Raw genomic sequence first — 21,413 nt, 5'->3', positions numbered from 1 at the left:
CAAAGGATGAGGCACATTTAAAAGCCTTTCTTGACTATAAAAGAGTCACATGTCGTATTTCATATTTCTCTTCTGCCCCTTTTTTTTTTTTTTTTTTTTTTTGGAGAAAAGTATGTATTATTTTAAAGATGTAAAGTTATATCATTTTAAATAAGAAAAAGATATAGATTATAAGAGAGAGAATAGACAAAAAAATAAAAGTATGGATCTCATTTCTTTGTGAGAGTGAAATAATAGAAATTATATCATTTAACAAACACTTTTTCCGTTCAAATTAAGCCTGGTTTTCATGGTCTTTGGCACATTATTCTAGATACTTCGATATGATTTTAAATTATAAAACTCAATGCTTGTTGGACTTCTTGAAACTTTATGCATTATTCAGTTTTACGATCCATTTTTTTGCTTGATTCATCTCCTTTCTCGATTACTTTTTACAATTGTTAGATCTGCTTGTGAAGCGTTCTTATAATTTAAAACATATTTGATTTTTAAATGTGTAGGTTAGTTTTGTACACACAAAAATTCGTCATTAATTTTCTAGTCTTTCGGAAACCTATAGTACGTTGCATAATTTGTATTTTGCTATAGAGCTTTAAAGGCTAGCGTGAGATTTTTGAACTTTAACTAATATTCTAAATGCAAGGATTAGATTGCAAATGTATTTTCATAATTACTTTGTTGATTTACTATCATTTGTTAATTTTCGTATTTGTTTTTGATTGCTTGTTTCCAATTCTGAGCTTCATCTTAGCTCATATAAACGTTATATTATCAACGAAAGTAGCATACTATATATTTTCTAGATTCATCTTATTCTTTTTATCTCTCCCTGTTAATCTTTCTCTCTCTCTCCCTCTCTTCACTGTTTCATTAGTGCTTTCATTGATCCTTTTCCTACCTTCTTGTCAGCCATGGCTGAAAACACCTGCTTACGTGACCTTACCTCTCGCCTTGATCAACAACAGATAGAAATGAGGGATTTGATGGATCGTATGAACGCACTTCAGCAACTAACTCCAAACCGTTGAATGCCTCCACGAGCAGTATTTCATAACTTGCTTGAGTCCTAAACACAATTAAAAGAAACACAGATTCAATTCCATGAATCTCAAAACCAAATCCAACGTGATATTTGCCGCATCCTAGCAATTTGTAACATCCCTGTCTCGAGCCGGTTCAATTAACATACATATGATACAAACAGAAACAACGGAAGACTTAACTTACGAAAATACGAGCTAACTTTTTTCCTTCTTCATTAATCTTAATTCACATGATATCTCATATTGCATACTTCTCCTAATTTAATTCGTATTTGACGAAGACGAAAATCGAGCAGAGTAACCTCTATAAATTGAACAACTGGAAATTTGCCAATCTCATTCTCAAAGGTTTCTGATAAACAGTTTATACCATATATGATTTCAGAAATATCAGATATCTATACATGACTATATACTCATCCATGGGCGTATGCATAACTTGGCTCTGTGCCACTATGTCTAACAGCATGCAAATCCAACAGGTAAACATATAACTGAATACTGTATCATAATATAAACATGCTTGAATACACAATTGTACATGCATCAAAACAGAAACATGTATAAACCATATACAAGCCATATACAAGTATCAGATCAGACATCATGATCCACCAAAAGAATAGAATACAAAATAACCAGAATATACTCCAAAATAACAGTAGCCTACAGCTACTCCAAAATCTGGTCCGTCGTAGCACCTCTAACCACGGGTCGTGTCCCTGCCTAGTGAGGGCTCATCGGGAATCTGAGAACCTGAAATGATGTCCCCGAAAAGGGGTGAGATAACAAATCTCAATAAGCTCCAGGTTTATAGAGAATTCTCCATACCCCTGGGCCCACTTCTGCATGAAAGTCAGATACAGAGTATACATAACAACATATAGCGGATATCATAACTAAGCAAAACATATATCTTATCAGAGAAGTACACAATCATTCCCAAGGAAGGACCCCAAGCGGAACCAGAACATATTAGAGGTGTACACCGTCAGTCTCGAGGGAGGACCCCAAGCAAACATCAATGCACAATACAATTAATGGCCAAAGATTAATACAGAAATCATATCAGAACAAATCATATCATGTTATCAAATAGCTCTATATGAATGCATCTGTACAAAGCATCAAATACAATCATACAATCCAACCATAGTTCATTAACCATGGTGGAGCACTCAAGCAGGAAAAGACTCCTTAAACATAAAGCTTAAGTTTTACCAATCTACTCACTTGTAACACAAGTTACCTATTTAGCTCCAAAGGAAATTCAAACCCTTTCAGTCCCTAGGCACACCTAGAGAAAGAATTCAAAACAAAATCAATAAAATGCTACAATGCCATGAAATTTACACAAGGCATACATCTTATTGTTTACTTTCATTTTTTTCTTACACTTTTGCCAAATCTATACCAATACACAAGTCAAGACCATATTTTTCCCATTTCTTTATTAGACCATATTAAGGATGATTTAATGAACCACAAGCACCCTCATGGTTTCTTACTCATGTAGGGTCCTAAAATAACCCAACCACGCTTCTAAAATACCATTTATAATTTTTAACAATTCCAAGCCCCCCCACAAAACTTAATTGGCCGAACCAACATCAAGGGAAACTAGGAATTTTTGCATCAATTCAATAGATACAACTCCAAGTTCTTAGAATCCACACATAGCCCCTCAATTATTCAAATATTCTCATAACAATTATAAGCTTAACTTTGCCTAATTTTTTTGTTCACAAGGTCATGGCAACTCATACAAGGGAGCTAAGGTGCCTCTCATTTTGTCTTAAACCATTTAACTTCCAAATCATATTAAAACCATCCATTAGGACTTAAATGCATCATCAACATAATTTTAACATAATTTTCCCTAATAATACCCTAATGGCCAAAATGCACAGGGAAGGTTTCCAAGGGATTTTCCACAGTGTAATCTCACTTTCACACTTAATCTCAACATACACCAATATTCAAACTTTCACCATTCATGCAAATAAATTTTTGCACATCAAACCCTAAATACCTATCATGGCCGAATTCTAGGGTGGTTCAAGGGGAATTTTTCTTAAATTTTTAAACACATGTTCATGGTTATTCTACATTACAACTTACTACACAACACTAATTCATCACAAATTTCTAATTTCAAACTCAAAATTTTCCACCAAAACATGCTTCAAACTTTCAAGACTTAAATCACAAAAATCAAACCATGGAAATAGAGATTTCTCACCTCTAATCCTTTATACCAAGCCTAGAGAACAACCTCCAAGCAAAGCTCCACGAAAATTCACAATTTCTCTCCTTGATGAATAGTGATCCGAATTAGGGGAAGAGAACATTCTTTCTACAAGAACTTTCAGCCCAAAATAGATGGTGGAATGGATTTCTTGGGTGATTTACTATAAATTTTGTCTAATGCACTTTAGGATTTGGATGATTGTAGAGTGAGAAATCAAGGAAGGAAAAGCTTGAAGCCAAGCTTCCATGGAGATGCTACGGTGAGAGAGAAAAAAAAGGAAAGAAAGAGCGCACGAAAGAAAAGAAAGGATACGGAGATGTCACAGTTTCTAAATATGAAATAGGTTAAGTTACTTTAACTGGGTAATAGCTTATCTATCTACACACCTCCATTCAATACCAAACTTTTTCCAATGAACTAGAATATTTTTTCAGTCATATTTCTAACTTTACTTTTGCATTCCGGGTAATTTTTTCTACACCCATTTTTACCCCAAAATCTCACTGACTGTACCTTTTACCTAAAAAGGAACCCTAATTTATTTAATTAGATCTTTTACTTACTTTAACACATTTATGCATGTTTAAATATTTAATCACATGTCTTTTTCTAATTAAATGGGTTAGGGGTATTATACAATTCAACAACAATACTTAGGGCACACAACTACCCCATAACCTTGCATTCTAGGCATTGGCCCAAACCGTGGCAACCTGCCACCAAGGGCAAAGTATAACCGCCCCAAACCAATGAGACTCGATTTCCCCATGTTTGCAACGGGAGATACAATAGCATGTATTTTCTCTGCGGAATGATATTTCTAATATTATCAGATCCCAAAGTCCGAACGCCTTCTCTTAGTTTCTTTTCATTTGGATAACTCAGTAACGTATTAGTTTCAAGGACTCTGGCATGACAGTTGCTTACCTGATTGGACAACCTTCATAACAACATTACAACGCCATTTAGGCCCATCAAAATTCAATGACCTGACTAGTAATCTAGCCAAACTCTAGTAGACTAGCTTCGTCTATGACTACCAAACTACTTTTGATCTCTCAACAAGTTGGGCATCCCTACACATTATTGGGAAAGTTATTCATTTTTGGTCTCAAACCCTAGATTCATTGTGCAGTGCCTACACATGAATCTATTGACCGCCACGAAGCGTACTCATTGATGCATGTATACGAAGATCAGATTGGAGATGCTGGGATAACACGTCTATAACTGCCCAACACAAGCTATCCCCCTCCAATCATCACCGCCCATCCCATCACCTTATAGCAATGTCACCCATACTAAATCAAGCTTGCCCATCAATCGACTCATAACAACTAAAATGCAAACAAGGCATGTGTAAAGCTTATACTATAGTTGCAATGAGAAGTTTGTCCATGGTCACAAATGCAAAGCCCGATTGGCCTTACTCTACTTAGAGGGGACTACTGAGGACCCTTATATCTGATGGAGGATTTTATACCAGACTCATAAGCTGGACCACTGGTTGTTGAGCCTGAAATTAGCTTCAACGCATTATTTGGCCTTTGATCATCTCACGTATTCCATCTAGCAAGTGTCATATATGGCTAACCAATTCAGATCCTCATTGATAGCGAAAGCACACACAACTTTATTTATGAAAGGATGGCATCCCACCTAAAGCTTTTGTTGCACTCCATTCCTCCATTTAAAGTATTTGTGGGTAATGGGAATGCCTTTGTATATTCTCACACTGTGTCGCATAGTGTCCATCACACTACAATTATACACATCTCCAGTGGATTTATATGTGTTAGACTTAAAAGGCGCTGACGTTGTATTAGGAATTTAATGGCTATCGACACTGGGACATATTTTAACTAATTATGAACATCTAACCATGAGTTTTGATTATCAAGTTCCAAAGTCATTCTTCAGGATAAATCTTTGGTAGCCATTTCCTCTATCTCTCCAGCACTTTTCAGTAGGCCTACACATCTATGGTCCTTAAGGATCTTATTACAGACCCAAATAAATAGCAAAATAGGAAAAATCATAATGGTCTGTTGCTTCAGAATCAGTGCATGTTTCTGCCTTCTTTGTCTGAATTGATTTCGAAGCGGCTTTATGATATGCCTCCAGCATATATATAAATTTAAGCCAAAAAGAGAAAGAATATTGATTAATCTTGAATAAAAAGGCAATATTTACTGTTGATTTGTTAAAATCTCAATCCAAGATGGTACAGCTGATTTTCTTTCAATTTTGTAGGAAAAACATGACAATAAGGAGTCAAATTTGGAAGTAAAAAATCGAAGTCCCACGCTACTAGCGTGAAACTCATGCTAGTAGCGCCAGAAGCAAAAATCAGCCAGAGACATCCACGCTCACAGCTAGAAACTCACGCTAGTTGTGCCACAACCCACGCTCACAGCGTGGGAACCACGCTTGTTGCGTGTGCTTCTAGAACTATGAACAAAACTCCCACACTATCAGCGTGGGAACCATGCTAGTAGCGTGGGAGGTGCGGACAATCAGCATTAAATCTTTTTCTGCATCAGCGAAAGATTAGATAGAGATTTACGACAAAGATTCAATCAAGATTTCTACACAAGGTCATAAACTCTTTAAATAGAGACTCAGACCTTAGAGAAAAGAATCTTTTGCTGGAGAGAATTCTTTGAGGCTCACGCAGGAGATCAGGATCTGACAGAGTTGAAGACCGAAGATCATTGATCCTTCTTCTTCTTATATTTTTTTTCTTTATTTCTTTATGAATTCTTTTTATTATTTTAATTTGTTTAAGCCAGCTATGTCTGGCTAGTTTCTTTTTGTAGTTGGTATCACAGACCCGATGTGAATCTTTTATATTTTCTGTATTGATATTTTATAAGTTAATTAGTTAGTTTATTTTATTCTATTTGGTTTAATTTTTCATATCCTGTTTAGAATTGATCACTCTAAATTATAGGGCTTTGAGGTTTAGGACTCACAATAGACATATTGGGGTTTTAGTTTGGACAAGAATAGAATAACAATTTGTGTATGATCTAGACATAGGCTTACATAAATTGCAGACTCATAATTCATTTGCTTAATGCTTAATTCAAGAGGGATGACTAAGACATTAGAATTCTAATTGGATTAAAGGGTTAAAATCACTAAGACATTAGGGTTCAACTATTTTATAGGGAAATAATGAATTGTGTGAGCAAACAAATTAATTATAAAATACAATATAGGAATATAAGAGAGGATCGGAGGTGAAGTGCATCCTGGCTACATCCTTTTTATAAATTTTTCATCAATACTTTCTCGCGTTCTTGATCTTGATCTTTTCTTGCATGCGTTAGAAAATAATTATTTTTAAATTCTGTTTTTAAATATTATTTTATTTTAAATTATTTTTTTAAATTCCAAAATCAATTACCTTTCACAACTCAACCAATTTTATTTTTCAACTTAAGGGGAATAGTTAAACTAGTACTTGGTGCATTAATCCTCGTGGGAACGATACTCTACTTATCACTTTATTACTTGAAACGAACGGTATAGTTGCCGATTTCACAACAAGTTTTTGGCGCCGTTGCCGGGGATTATTTACGCCAATATTAAATTTAACTTTCGATCTTTAAGATTGGATTTTTTTTTATATTTTGTTTTTACTTTTTTTTTATCTCTATTTTTTAAATTTTAATTTTTTTAAAAAAATTTAAATTTTTTTTATCTCATTTTTTGTCAGTTTTTTGTAGGAAGAATTGCTCTACATTGAAAATGCAAAACTTTTTGGGGGTGAATATTCAGAGGATCTTCATAATATAATAGATAAATTTTTGAATTTCTGCAGTGGCAAGAGGATAGACGGAGCTACTGAAGACTCCATTAAGGTCCATTTGTTTCCCTTCTTTCTGAAAGGTCGAGCTAAAACGTGGTTGAAGTCTCAACCTCGACGAAGCATCACCACATGGAAGGAGATAGAATTCAGATTTCTGAGCAAATATTTTCCACCATCCAAAGCCACAAAGACTAAAAAGGAGATAGACTCCTTCGCACAAAAGGAAGGAGAACATCTATATCAAGCTTGGTGTAGACTTAAGAGATTATGCAGAAAATGCCCAGTTGATGATTGGGAATTTGTTCGCATTTTATACTGCGGCATGTGCCCACTTTCAAGAATAAAATTAGATCTAACAGATGGAATATCACTTTACACTAGGAGTTTTGATGAAGTTCTTGCGTTGATCGAGAGGGTGGTTTACGACGAATACCAAGCACTCAAGGACCAGCCAATAGTTGAGCAAGAAGATGAGGAGAAGTCATTCGTTCTAGCTCAAGAGAATTATATAGAAAATGTTGCACCTCTTCTCAAGCAACTCATTGAAGACGTTGAGGGAAATTCATACTTGAAGGATCAGGATGTGACAATAGCTATTAAAGAATTCAAAACTGAGGAGGAATCTACTATAGAAGAAGAACCTAAAGTTGAAGAATATTTTGAAGTAAGAGAAGAGCAAGAAGATGGAACATATTGGGAGGAGACCCCATCTTCAATGGCAATTACCCTCCTACATTCTCATGATGAAACACTTGAATTGAAGGAGTATAAAACTGAAGAAGATGCAGACTATGAGGAGCTAGAGATAAGATCTTCAAATGAGGAAGAATACGAGGAAGCTAATCTTGTGAATTCAATTGAGGTATGCAGTGAAAGAAGCACTAACACCTCTAGCCCCATGGTAGACATACAAGTTGAGCAAGCCTATTGTGATGTTGAGACTAATGCGAATCAAGTGCCAATGACCTTATTAGAGAAAATGGAAATAAGGCATATAAGATCCGCAAAGATGACTCTCCAATTGCCCGATCGCTTTGTTCAAGTGTTGGTTAATATTGCTGAAAATGTACTAGTGAAGGTGGGAAACTTTAGGTACAGAGAAAATTTTGCAGTCAATGATGTTAACATGAACCCTGCTTTTGCTAACCTTCTTGAAGATTGGATTTTTTTTGAATTTTATATTTTTTTTACTTTTTACTATTTTTAAATTTTTTTATCTTTTTTTTAAATTTAAATTTTTTTTTATCTCATTTTTTTCGATTTTTTTGTTTTTATAAAAAAAAAAAATTGTTCTCTATGATGTACTATTACCATCATGGTTGAATTTGAAATTCCATTATATTTGGAGGAAGAATTGCTCTACATTGAAAATGCAAAACTTTTTGGAGGTGAATATTCAGAGGATCCTCATGATCTAATAGATAAATTTTTAAATTTCTGCAGTGGCATAAAGATAGACGGAGCTACTGAAGACTCCATTAAGGTCCATTTGTTTCCCTTCTTTCTGAAAGGTCAAGCTAAAACGTGATTGAAGTCTCAACCTCGACGAAGCATCGCCACATGGAAGACTAGGCAGACAAAAATAGAAAACTCATCACCTTTAAGGAAGGTGACCTTGTCCTTTATCCAACTGTACAGACATATCTCATATCGGCGGTGATACTCTCATTGAAACAACCCGTTGTACACCGTAATTATTAACATTAATTATGATATTAAGCGCAGTTACAATCACAGCAATTCATTTATAAAAATGCGAGTAAATTTTTTCCGTTTATTACGCGAGCATTTAAAACAATAATAAAGCGTAATAAATAAAAGTTGTGATCGTACTGCAAACTCTTCGCGAAATAATATTATAAACTACTTAAATATCATACAACACTTCTCTCAAGACACTGAAGGGTTCCCATAAACCCACTTAGCTAAAATCTCACTTTTACGTTTTCTACTTATCCGGACATGGTCCGGTCTTTTAATTTCTGCGGATAAACCGCATTCTACAAGCCTCTCATCTTTGGATAAGTTATTCTACACTTAAATACCTTTCTAACAAGCTATCACACGAGTCATGAAGTTCTCGTTTGCTTTGGATATCTTCGTTTGAAGTTGGACAAGAAAATCTGCAAGCCAACCTCAAACCGGCTACAAACAGCTTTCACTCAATCAATTATTCTGGAAAATCCACTCAACCAATTGCTCTCAAATTTTTATACAATAAACTAGACACCTCTGGCTTCAATTTAACATATCATACACCTAATTTGACCAAGAAATGAAGCGGTATAAAATTCTCAAAAACTGCCAGAAACAGCCCCTGCACAGGTGCGTTTTGGACAGTCCGAATTCAATGGCTCCTATAAAGCTGCATGCAACCCAGAAAATTCCCAAATTTTAACACCATGTAGAGGAAACCTCCAGATTTAAAGTGGCGTATGGCACGTCCCTAACGGACTTCTGTGGAGAGAGATATGCTCTCCTAAATTCGCCTAAATTCTGCCAATTTCTAGAAAATTCGTCAGAGTTTCATTTGTTTTTCCAATAAATCCCAAATTTGCGAATGTGTTCTCTAACCTCAATTTGTACCTAATAATCATGGGTGGCACACAAGGACCAACAATGCCTTGGTTCTCTTACAACCCTTCACAGTTTATATCCAATTTGCTCAAAATACATAGTCTATGCTTACTTTCTCAAGTTAATCAATTTCAATCAGAATATTCATTTGCATGCTTCTTGAAACCTAAAACATAAATCAATCCTAGAATAGGCCTATTGCCCTTTCATCATATATATATTCTTCCATATTACATCAAGTCTTCATATACAATTTACAACTCCTTCAAATGACATATTACAATTTTCCTTCAATTATACATAATAAATTGCTCCAAAATAAACATGATAATCAAAGACTAAACTTAGACAAATACATCATGAACAAAATGATATCAATAATCCTAATCATATGCATTGTTCATGATCTAAGTCTAACCTAGGCCCAATGGCCAACAAAATGCAAAATAGGAAAAGTCCTCCTGCTCAACCTACGGGCTTCTTGCGCGCTGCCCCGACACCACTGCTACCTCCTGAAATAAAGTCCCCAAAGCGGGGTGAGATATACGAATATATCTCAGTAACTGAGAGTTTCTGGAGAATACTCCGCCCAATGGCTCACTTCGATGCATATAAATAACATAACATCTCAAAACGGGATAAAGCAAGGGATTTAGTGAAATAGGGAAGCATAGGGAACAAAATACGACGAAGCTGAAATGGTCAATGCCAAAACCACGCAACGTCCAGCCTATTGGCTCGGCATATAAGCCTACGGGTTTCAAACCAAGGTGTGTTCCCAGAACATCAACCAAGGAACCCTCCATCCATATCCACCTGAGACTTCCTAGTGTGCTCCTCTCCGGATGACACACCACGACCCCAGGTCAACTGGAACTCCCTCATGGAGATCTATCTAGTGGAAGTTCGTAACGCCCGGAGGCAAACAGTCTACTGGCGAGAGACACGGTACATCCTATATACCACTATACATACAATATGCATGAACATGTTATACTACATTATTCACATACATTTCCTACCACTACCCTCAACTGGCATGGTGGAGCACACACGGGGATCAAACCCCAGTACCAAGGGATTACCTTATAATCCTCTCCCACAGCTCCAACGTAATATATTTTTCGAGCTAGGTACACAAACAGAAATGTCTACACATAGGATATTCCCAATTAATTTTTCATTCACCAATTACATGCCAATTAACAAGCATAAATACGTGGTTCAAAGTAAGCCACAATCCCTTTTGGTCCGGGACTAAGGCAACTCACCGAGCTCACGGTTCAGGGTTCAAATTCGCGGGAGGCAACCTACTTTGATCATACACGGATCATCAATATACGGTAAATCCACCAAAGTTCAAAACATCAAAATTCTCCCCTACACAGTGGTAGGTTCGGCCTTTATAGTGTTAAATCACAAATTATTTTTCTTTATTTTCTTTTCACTTTTCTTTATCATCTTAAGGCTACCACAATGTTATTTTAGGTGCCAGATTACATCCTACATCATCACAACCTATTTTTTCCATTTATTTCCTTCTAGGTTCAATTTTCAATTCCACACAATCCCACCATTTTTTCTTTGATTTCCAAAGCACTCAATCATCACATAACCCTTCTAATTACCATTTAACAACCCAACATATCAATCATACAATTTCACAACATAAAAACCCGATTTTTCCTCTCATGGCCGAATTGTACCTAGCCACACACCAAGGGTTATTCAATTCGATTCAAAAACCCTACACCTCATACAATCCTATTGTTAACTCATACAACCATACAACAACTCAATTACACAATCCTAAAACCAACCAACATCACAAAGTCATGGCATTTCAACACAAAAATCCACTAAGTTATCATACAATTCCTCAATATTTTTTATTGCATTTATCACTCTAAAACATCATTCTAAATCACTTTCATCTAATACACAATTTCCATTTGAGCTCTCTAACTCCATAAATCAAGCATGCAAACCCTAGGTTTCATGAAATTAAATTCAACAAATCAACCAATGAAATGTGTTGAAACTTACTCATAATCAAGTCACAAGACTTCTCCAATTGATCCCCAAGTAATGGCTTGAGCAAACAACTCCAAAATCACAAAAATCCTCCCAAATTTCGTTCCTGATTTTTCCCTATTCCTCCCAATCTAGTGAGTTTCAAGGCTAATGGATGGTATGGTTGAGTCCGGATCGTCGTTTACTTGAAGTTTGATGACAAACTTCGTTGAAATCAGTGGCTAGATCATCAAGAATCAAACCAAGTTTTTCTCCCCCCCTTTTCTTGATGAACTCCACGATTTTTAGAGAGAGAAGAGAGGTTTTAGATGATGATAAATAGTGTTGGTCCATGTGGCTAAGTCCACTTAAGTGAGGTGGGCCCTACCGCCACCTCACGCGATTTTAAACTAATTCAAATCTCCCGCCTATTCCACTAAACGCTTATAATTTCATAACCTATTTAGAAACTCTATTTTTTAAAATTAACCATTGTCCTTTAATTATCCTTGATCAGATGAATCCGGAGTTTTTCGGTCGTTCGGAGAAATTGCAGTTTTAAGCTGTTACGCGCGTCGTAGGCGCATTTCCCCAAACTTACTAATTTTCATCAATTTTCATCAGAATTCATATTTTTTAGTCCTATATACCATTTATAACTTGTATTCAAAACTTAGAGTTCAAAATTCAATCGACACGCTTTACGGTACAACTGTACCGCAGTATTTTTATCTGGTAAAAACATTATTCACTGAATTTTCCGAAACTTGCCTAACCACTCAATTTTTCGTTCTGAATCCTTTTCCAGAGTTATTTTTATCATTGGAGATCTCCTACTCAATTTTACCTTTCTAGGGTTACGTGTTTGGCTAATTACCGTTTTACCCTTCCTTCGCATTTTAATTTAATTTTCAGAATTTTCACTAATCTTACCCTTTAATCGGTATTTACTATATTAATACATGTTTTAGAAATGTGAGGTGTTATACTCATAAACTCACTCCAGTACTATGGGCCTTTTGAGATATTGAAACGTATTAGTCAAGTTGCTTACCGTTTGAAGCTTCCCTCAACCACCAAGATCCATACTATTTTTCATATCTTCGTACTTTGTCCCTCACCAATAGCCAAACAGAACACGAGACCCCTGCACTCTCTATGCACGGTCGCGGACACTAGAATAATATGGCGGCAAGGCTATATGGTGAATCAGGTTCTCATTCAATGAGAACGACTTAGCCTCGAAGATTCAACATGAGAAGATGAGGATGCTATGCAATCTTATCTACGGGCCTCTCACATTATTCAGGGATGGCAAACAGAAGTTATTAATGTAGAAGGGAAAGAGAGCCCAACAACAACTATAGAAACTCAAAAGGTGGGATGGCAAATTCAAATGATCAAAATGTTTTACTAGCTAATAACCACATGACTATTTCAACACTTTCCAAGCACCCACTCTAATTAGTGGAGTTAATACAAATAGGAAGTAGGTCAGTAATACCATTCATGCCATCCTACTACCCAACGATTCTAGGGAGCCAACTCAACAAGCCACTAACGGACAAATCAATGCAAGCCATTAGATTCAAAATGTGTTTTCTCCAACTAATCCAATGCCACACAAGCACCAATATGTGTCCCCTCGCGCCATTGGTTCATAAGGAAGCCACATTAATAACTGTCTATATGAGATAATGTTTTCTCTCCTTGATCATACGGCGTTGGAGTCTTCATTCTCTATTTTGCAAGAGATTGATCCAACAACCACACTTGGCTCAATTCTCGAGGACAAGAATCTTCTGGAAAAGATGGGCAATGTGATTAGCCAAACAATCGGGGGCTTAACTTACATGATGAACAGGCTGCACTTAGCCAAAGAGAAAGACCAAACCACTTGTAAAATGGGCTAATTTTACGATGTAGTAACTGAAGAGAAGAAGCCCATAATTCAAGGATCATATTGCAGATTTATTTATATAATTACTTTGCTGATTGATTTCAATTTGTTAATTTCCATATTTGTTTTTGAATTATTGTTTCCAATTTTGAGCTTCATCGTAGCTCATATAATCCTTACATTGTCAAGGAAAAAGACATATTATTTTGTAGATTCATCTTCTTCATTTCTTCTCTTCTTGCTAATCTTTCTCTCTCTCTCTCCCCTCCCTCATTGCTACATCATGTTTCATATATTCAAAATTCTAGTCATGCGGCTAATGGGTGATTTGTTAACTCTTAGCAGATTAACATATTTTTGTTAGATATTACAAACAATTAATCAATCTTTACTTAATAGCTTAAATTTTAAAGAGAATTGATTATTAACATAACTTTTAAGTTTACATAATCAAATGATTATGAGTTTCATCTTTGTTGTTTCATTCCTCCGATAAAAAACTAAATTTTAGCATAAAGCATGTGTGCTTATGTATCGTCTATATTTTGTGTTCAAATAACTTATACTTAATCAATAACAACTACATAGACGGAAAATTTTGTAAGGGGAGCAAAATTGCATTGCATATTCGCCTTTGTAAGATATAATTACCTATATGACTAAAAACATATATGATAGTTTGTTAGAGTTATGCTCTAAGCAATGGAATAGAATCCTAGAAATGAACGAACAAATTAAATTCTTTTCTACATAATTTACATATAACCATATACCATTTTTTATACATCTTTATTCATACCCTTTAAAAATTCCTTTAGCGGTGAATACAACTAATTTGATTAACCACTGATTAAAACAGTTACAGAATCACCTTAAACCTCCATAACCAGCCTACTTTATGGCAGTGTGACATTCTCACCCTCTTGGAAATGTACCTTGTTCACAAGGTCTGAAGAAGTGAAAACTTTGTAAGAACAAGAGAATGATTATTGGGAAGATGATTATCTGCGTATTCCTATAACAACCCAAAATAATCTACAAAATGTTGAATTCACATGGTTACAAATTGGATGAGTTTCCTAAGTAAATACATCATTATCAGAAAGCTTTACTCTAAGAAAATGAATAAAAACCAAGAATGGAACCCATGAAACGAACAAACAACTGAATTTTTTTCTCCATAACCCTCTTACAAACATATATCACCTTTAATACATGTTAATTTAGACCCTTTAACAATTCATCTACAACTAAATACAACTAACATGACCGACCACTAACTCAGTGGCGAACCTAAAAAAATTTATTTATGTGTGCAACTTTAGTCTGAATATTAAGTGGAGGGGGTTTTGGGCAGTGCCCCCCAAGAAAAAAATTAAAACAAAGTTTTAGTTTTAAATGCATTAAAAAATAAAAGAATATAAACAAAAAGGGATTTATATCCCTCATGTTATATGAACCAATTTTTTTGTGATGTTAAGAAAAAGACAAGACCAATTCATTGAATAATGTATCATTTCACTTTCTTTAATATTATATAACTTGTCTTTTTCTTAACATGACAACAAATTTCATTCATATAATATGAGAGATATAATCCTCAAATAACAAAAGAAAATAAAACTTTGACTTAACATAAAAAAATAGTAATCAACTTAATGATATAAAACCACTAAAACATAAGCAGTAAATAAGACGTGTTTCTTTCTTAGTACCTGTGCTTGTATTCCTGGCAATGCAGCCACTAAAATTACTCCCTAAGTGACATTTCTAATTAATTAAAAAATACATCTCTTTATGACCAAATTTATGTGTGCACTTGCACACATTGGAAACCAAATAGGTCCATCAATGCACTAACTAAAGTAGTTACATAGTCACATCTAATCTCCATAACCTGAAGACTTCTTAAGCATAATGGAATACATATTTTGATGATGACAAAGAGTTTACAAAAAGTCTCAAATTGAAGATGGAGTTTGAAGATACAAGTGGTTAGATATTTTTAGAAATTATGTTACACACTATATTATATCATATAGTATCTTCCTAAGCTCCAATGCATATCATTACATATTATGCATTTCTCATATTAAAATTTGTTTTAATAAAAACCAAAATAAAAACAAAATAAAAGTAATATATAAATAACGAAACAAAACTAAATGCACAGCGTTCTTTTCATTTGATCTCCGTGTTAGGTTGATATATATATATATATATATATATATATATATATATAAAAGTTAGTTAGATTTAATATAATATAATAGGAAAAATAAAAAGTGAAGCCATCAGGTCACTTGGATAGTTGGATGTACAAGTTGCTTTGTATAATAAATATAATAAACAAAAAGCAATAAAGTAGCTTTACCAATTGAAAAGCATCGAAAAGTTACGTGGGCCTTTGGAAGACTACATATGTTATATATAATACTAATAGAATAAAAAGGTGAACGACTTTGAAAAGAATAGCAATCGGAACAAAAAAGAAGAAGAAAGTCTCTCTCTCTCTCGTACGAAAACCACCGTCTCTCAAATCTTGAAGATCGCTCACTGTAGCTGTGCAAATTGCAATCGGTTGAAATGCTTGCTGTATCTTAGCAAATGTGTTCCTTCGGTTCAAACGCTTACTGTATCTTCGCAAATGTGTTACTTCGGTTCTTTCTTGCTACAAACTGAATCAAACTTTGGGATTTTTGGTACATTTCTTCTCAGTGAAATTTTTAGGTTCTTTATGTTGAGATATATAGTCCCACATTGATTGGATGGGCAACTAATATGGCCTTTATAAGGTCTTGGACACTCCCACCCTTTGAGCTAGCTTTTGGGGTGGTGTATCCCAAGGTTCTTAACATGGTATCAGAGCCAACTAATATGGCCTTTATAAGGCTTTGGGCACTTCCACCCCTAGAGCTAGCTTTTGGAGTGGTGACCTCAAGGTTCTTAACATGGTATCAGAGCCTCACCGTCCCCCGCTTTAAAAAGTGGAATTAAAATAAATAAATAAAAGCACAAAAAGGTAAACCAAAAATGGGCCTGTGCAATTTCCACGCTTCTAGCTTAAAGAGCTCTTGCGTGAGGGGGCGTGTTGAGATATATAGTCCCACATTGATTGTGTGGACAACTAATCTGACCTTTATAAGGTCTTGGACACTTTCACCCTTTGAGCTAGCTTTTGGGGTGGTGCATCCAAGGTTCTTAACACTTTAAGGTAGTATTTGGTTGAAGGTTTATTTCGGGATTGATGGGAAAGTGTAAGTGGATATTAGAAAATACCACGTTTGGTTCAGGTTTTTTCAAAAAAATACCAGGCAAATAGGATAGATGAGAAAATGACTTTTGTGTTGATTTTTGGATGAAATTCACTGTTACAGAATACCACTTGAGATGTGGTATTTTGAGATAACTGGGGAAGTGAAAAAACATGTGCAAATTTTCTCCCGAACATAGATTTTGCATATTTAAATAAATTTCCCTGGTAATATTTGGGTCAACCAAACAACTTTTTTTACATTTTCCCACCAAACTCATTTTCCAACCATTTTCGTATCAATTACATTTCTCTAGTAAATTTTTTTTTCTCCTGAACCAAACACTACCTAACTGAAAAATTTGGGGCTTTTTACTGTATACTCAAGAAACTCAAATCCTTTATGAATCTTTGATTTAAAGCATTTAATCTGAAATTTTCAAATCTGTTATTTTATATGCTTTAGGGGTTTTGAGTTGTTTAATCTGAATATTAAATATCTTGAGTTGTTCATTGGTATAAAAATTTACTGTTAAAATTTGGAATCTGATTTTTTGTATTTTCATTGTGATATTTTCTGTTAAATCAGATTTTTTGGTGTCCATTGATTAGAAAATTAATTGTGTAATATACAAGCTCCTTAGTGCATTAATTTTAGAGATTTTGATACATATGTTATTGGATTAATTTTCTGCATATGGCTTAAACGTGTGGAGCTCAGTTTGATATTACCGTGATATATTTGGTGTGATAGGACACTGTATTTCTGGATTATTTCCCTTGTTACAGTTCTGAAAAATTCTGTATTGGTTGCTAAAGTGGAGTAGTTACGTGCTGTAAATCTGTCCTAGGTGTGTGGGTGCAACCGTGTGGGTTGGCGACATTGTGCTTGGCTTGAAAGTGTGTCTCAAGGCCTGGAGCCTCAAGAATTCACTAGGGAGAGTGGAGGTCTTGTGTGAGAGGAGTTGGTGAACTCTGTAGATTCGACTTGAGAGTATTCTCAGAGCTTGGAGCAGTGTAGGCACTAGGAAGATTTTTAATATTTTGTTTGATTGCTTGTGTGACGCATGTTTGTAAAACAGGTACACTTGTGATAAATAAAATATCTGCAGCTACTTCAGTCTGGACGTAGCATCCTACTTAGGCTTAGTGGGTGTGAACCAGGATATATCGTGTGTCTCTTGTCTCTCTGATTTAATTTCTGAATATTTTGTTTAGAGACCGGCAGTTACACTGATTCTAGTTTTAGAGTGCTGTAGCACCTTACTGGTTCTATTATAATTGTTGCATCACTTAAACTGTTTTCTGGTTTTTGGAAATTAATCATTTTCTGTTTTGTTTAAGAAAATTACATTGCTGCGTTTATACTCTATAAATTGCTAAGGTACGCATTCTGTTACTACATTGTTCTTAGCATTGTGAAAAATTATTTTGGGCATATAGGGACTGAAGAAAATTTGTGTAATTGTTTACTGAATTCAAAAAGATTTTTGAAAAAGTTGAGAACACCTATTCACCTCCCTCTAGGTGTTCCGTAAGCGTCATGTGTAAGAAGCCACTTGCCCAACATAACCAACCTGTTTCGTGCCAATGTAACATGCTCACAACTAATGATTTGTATGAGCTTAGGGGAGGGGCAAATTTCCCACCCTAACCTCCCTTGTTCCATCACTAATATATATAGATATATATATATATATATATATGGAAAAAATATTTCTACAGCTATTTTAGATAAGGTTATCTACAACTACTCCAAAAATTACGTCGTTTTACTTAATGAAGAGTGTTTTAGTAATTTTAGGTGAATTAATAAAAAGTGTTTTAGTAAAATGTATATGATAAAAAAGTAAACAAAAATATGGAAATACCCTTCATTAATTCACCTAAAACTACATAAACACCCTCCATTAATCAAAACAACATAGTTTTTGGGGTAGCTGTAGATAACCTTATCTAAAGTGGCTGCAGAAATGATTACCGCTATATATATATATATATATATATATATATTATCATTTATAAGTTTTCTTTTAACATTTTAAACTTTGGTCAATTCATAGATTTGACATGCTTTGAGGATAATTTTGTGTTTATTCCAACTACTCAACCATATGTATATTTGTGAACCTTTTTACATGATATTCATGCATGTTGTATGTCTTTGTTGCATTAAAACTTGATAGATATACATGACTAGTTGCTTTATAAACATGATTGAAGTAATTATTTGTATTTATTATCACAATTTTCTATAAAATTCGTAGCACTTTTAGATTGTATAATATTTTGGTTTTATTTATATTTTCTACACTTATTTGTATGTTTTTCTTTTCAGAAAAAAAAAACTTTATAGTTTTACTCCTTGTTCAGAGAGAAGAATAGTTATCTTCCTTATTCGGCCTTTTGATCCATATAATGCAAAATAGTAAATAATATATCCAATTATTCTTTTGGTAAATATTTTACCATTTTAATGTGAAAAGACACTTATAGATCGACAAATAGAGATGCACACGGGAAAATACCGTGTCTTATACAAAAGGCACTGATAATGTGCATTAAGACGCACTTCAACAAAAATTCTCAGAGTAATGAGACTACCCCTTAAACTAGAAACTCTCGAAAATAGAACTTCAACAAAAATACTCAAAACCCCTTAACACAATCCACTGTATACAAAAAAACAAATAGAATCCTCTAGGACACCCAAAACTACAGCTTTATATGTTTTATATATTCAACTTTGTATATCTGTGATTGCAACTGTGGTGGTCAAGAATAAAGAGAAAGAAAAAAAATAGATAAACCCCACCAAGATATTTCAGAAAAAAATTCTAGGTATGGATTATTTTTGCTGATTTTTGTCATGGAGTCAGTGTAAGAACAAGAGAAAAAGAATGAAAGTAAGCATAAAGCACAATATGGATATCCTTAAAATGATAATCTCTATTTTGGTTGGAAGATATGGTTTTGATTGAAGAACCTATTTAATGTTGGGAAAACTCGGTTCCCTCAAGCTCGGCTCAGGGGCCTTTGTGCGGAAGTCAATCAACAAGATCCTGATCTCGGATCTCGGCAATACCTCAGCCTGAACTTCACCAGGTCAGGCAGCGCAGCGGAAAAATCAAAACGAAAACAGGAGAGAGAGAAGAATAACACAACCAGATTTAACGTGGGAAAACCTTCTTGAATGAAGAAGTAAAAACCCACGGGACCTAGTCCAGATCAGAAATCCACTATGAAAATAATGGTTACAAAGAATCAAATACACCAATGTGGTGGTTAACTCAACCTCTCCAACAATGGTGATAATCAAACTACCCTAGAGATGTTTCACTCAAACTCTCTCTAGAGATCTCTCAAATGCAAAGCATAAAGCTTTTGCTCAAACAATCAAATAATTCTGTCAAATTTGTTCTCTCAAATCTGACCTCTCAAAAATCTGCCCTCTCAGATCTCACCTTGCCTCCACCCACAACAATGAGTATATATAGAGGAGGTGGAAATTAGGGTTAGGGATTTTAGAAAACCCCTCAAATGGGCTTGGGCTTAGCATTGAAGGAGGAAGCCCAACAAATCTCCCTATCCGACTTCAATGCGTCGGCTTCAGCATCAACCCGACTCCTTCACAGCAGTCTTCAAATTTTCTTGTTGGAACCGGCTTCGTCATCATGTCGGACCAATTTTGGTCAGTGTGCACCTTGACGAGTTCGAGCTCTCCACCTTCCACCACATCCCGGATCCAGTGATACCTCACGTCAATATGCTTAGTGCGGGAGTGATAGGTCGAATTCTTCGCAAGATGGATTGCGCTTTGATTGTCACAACCCAACTCATACTTGTCTTGATCATGGCCGAGTTCCATGAGAAACTTCCTCATCCACAACATCTCTTTGCTTGCCTCAGTAGTGGCAATGTACTCAGCCTCAGTTGTAGATAGTGCAACACATTTCTGAAGTCTTGATTGCCAAGAGACAGCTCCTCCGGCAAATTTCATCAAATATCCTGTAGTCGACTTCCTCGAGTCGGCGTCTCCCCCTAAATCAGAATCTGAGTAGCCTTGCAACTCGGCTTTGCCTTCTCCAAATCGGGGACATAAGTCGGTCGTACCTCGAAGGTACTTGAAGATCCACTTCACTGCTTCCCAGTGCTCTTTGCCGGGGTTTGACAAATACCAGCTTACCATTCCAACAGCATACGCCAAGTCGGGTCTAGTGCAAACCATTGCATACATCAAGCTTCCGACGGCGGATTGGTACGGGACCTTCATCATCTCATCTTTGTCTTTATCAGATCTCGGACATTGCTTATGGTTCAGCTTTATGTGTCCGGCAAGGGGGGTGCTCACTGTTTTGGCTTTGTTCATGCTGAATCTCTTCAGAATATTCTCAATATATTTCTCTTGACTCAGCCACAGTAGCTTCTTCTGTCTATCTCGGATAATCTTTATTCTGAGAATCTGCTTTGCAGGGCCGAGGTCCTTCATTGCGAAGGACGAGCTTAATGCCTTTTTCAGGGCGGCTATCCTCGATTTATCTTTCCCTACAATAAGC

Source organism: Gastrolobium bilobum, unplaced genomic scaffold, assembly GCF_033153095.1.
Source record: "Gastrolobium bilobum isolate Gb01-03AN ecotype WA unplaced genomic scaffold, APGP_CSIRO_Gbil_v1 utg45536, whole genome shotgun sequence".
Classification (NCBI taxonomy): Eukaryota; Viridiplantae; Streptophyta; class Magnoliopsida; order Fabales; family Fabaceae; genus Gastrolobium; species Gastrolobium bilobum.
This window is presented reverse-complemented; position numbering follows the sequence as displayed.